We start from the raw sequence: 2,180 nt of genomic DNA, 5'->3' as shown, positions 1-2,180 counted from the left end.
CTGCATCAGAACCACTAGGAGAATCTGCATTTTAAACTATTTTTCTGGATGATTCTTGTTTACCCTACAGTTTGAGAATCACCAATTTAGCTATTTCTTCAGTTATCAAGGTGAACACAAAATCAGTTAGGTGAAGAAACCAATTTTACTGCAACTAATAGAGTAAGATATATTAAAATACAAAATTATGCAAAGATTCTGTCAATGCAGAATCTTTCAAATTCAATGCAAATCTGTCAAATTCCTAACTTCTTAGTCTGTTGTTGCTTTATATAATTGCCTTCCTGGGATTAAATAACATGTTCTGACTATTTCCAAATAAAAAGGAATCTCAAACAAACAAAAAAAGTGTAAACGTTTACTTCTAGGAAAAATCAGTACAGTTATCTAAGGGCATAATGTTTTCAAATATATATCAAAGTTGTCCATGATTATTTTTATGCCCAGCTAATTGTCACACGTTTAGCAAACAGTCAAGCAGCAAAGCACTTGAATCCATTTTTGTTTCCTGCTCAATAACCTAGTCCACTCAGCCCTCCAGTGACCTGGCAGACACTCGGCACTCCATGCTGCTGCAGTCATCACTCAGGAACTCTCAGTACATCCTGGGCCTTTGGGCCCAATTTTTAAGTCAAATATAATAGCCTTAACTGGAGAGACATCTCTTTTTGCTGTGAAGACCTTTGCCAAATTGAAGCTTATGTAGTAAACGCATGCAAGGACATGAGGAAAATTATATTTAAAAAATAACTATAAAACTTCAAATACATCACCCAGAAGATTTAAGCAAAGGCAATTCCTTAAACATGCTATTCTCTGTGGAGCTAAGCAGTTGTGCTGCTGGTTTTCTTTGTTGGTAACCAATACAGTTTAAAAACCATTTAGGCCCAGCTGGCTGCACAAAATGAAACAAAAAAAATATTTAGATCTGATCACCTAAGGAAATTAGCAGTTAACTTTAGCCAATTAACTAAGTTTTATAATTGAGAAACATAATGGAAATAACACATTTCTAGGCCTTATGAAGAAAATACACACTAAAAGAAATTCTTTTAGATATTCGAAATTGGAAAAAAAATGGCTCCTCGGAGTTAGTATTCCTTTTCCCAGAAGCTGCATCGCCAGGACTCACCTGCTCCCAGTTGCATAACTCCTTCCTGCACATGGGTTTCTACCGCCTGAGAACTGTGAAAAACCAGAACCGCATTCTGGAACTACCATGCTGGTAAAGTCTTCTGAGTGGTGATTTGCCTTGTGCTCACTGTCACTGTGTTCCCTCAATTTCCACAGGATCTGTCTTTTTGGTTATTTAATCTGGATTTCAGACTGCGCACATCTGCTACCTTTTTGGCTTTTGGTTTTCCGCACCCATCTCACCTGCCTTGATGTTTCTGCCATTCTTATACATCCTTCTGACTCAGACACCTGACACCCTGTTCCACCTGGAGGCCCTTGTGGTTTCTCTAATCCAATCACCTTACCTATTGCAGTCACGTGGAAGTTACACCTGATTCTAAGAGACATTGGGTTCACAATTCCGTGGCTGAAGAATTACCTATTGAGAAAGATTAGCTAACCAGTCTTACCCTAGACCTCCATCTCCCATGTTTAACGTGGGAGTTTTTCTATTTTTCAAGGTAGTTTTGAAAATTAAATGAGATGACACATGAAAAGCACCCAGTGCCTATACATGTATAGCACCTCTCGCTTAGCAAGAACTGAAGCCATTTTTTCTATTTTGTCTGTCCTATGGTGCTTTGACATTTATGTATTTTTTTTTTTATGCCTACAGAACCTGGTCTTCCTAGGTGGTCTCCCATCCAAGTACTAACCAGGCCCAACTCTGCTTAGCTTCCGAGATCAGACAGGATTGGGCATATTCAGGGTGGCATGGCCATAGACCATTTATGTAATTTTAAAAAAAATTATTTCATGTAATATTTCATCTGCTTTTCCTAAAATAAATATAGCATTAAATACATTTTTTAAACCTCTAGAGTAAGAATTATATACTCTCTTTATTTGAAAGCCTCGTTGCCTAGCACCAGGCTGGGCATGATAGTAGGTATACAATAAATCATTACTGAAGTGAATAAAAGTGAATGGGGGATTGGAAGGGCGTGGATGGCAGTTGCCAGGCTGCCTGTTACATGTTATTCCTGACAGAATGTCTTCCATGA

General features: G+C 38.0%; 1 pseudogene; it reads right to left on the bottom strand.

Annotated features, from left to right (window-relative positions):
* Positions 1–1,783: 1,783 nt before the first annotated feature.
* On the bottom strand, positions 1,784–1,902 carry LOC120595714 (uncharacterized; annotated as a pseudogene).
* Positions 1,903–2,180: the final 278 nt, after the last annotated feature.

This window comes from Pteropus medius, unplaced genomic scaffold, assembly GCF_902729225.1.
Source record: "Pteropus medius unplaced genomic scaffold, Ma_sr-lr_union100, whole genome shotgun sequence".
In the NCBI taxonomy this organism is placed as follows: domain Eukaryota; kingdom Metazoa; phylum Chordata; class Mammalia; order Chiroptera; family Pteropodidae; genus Pteropus; species Pteropus medius.
The sequence above is the reverse complement of the archived record's forward strand: the minus strand, read 5'-3'. Positions and strand labels throughout refer to the sequence as shown.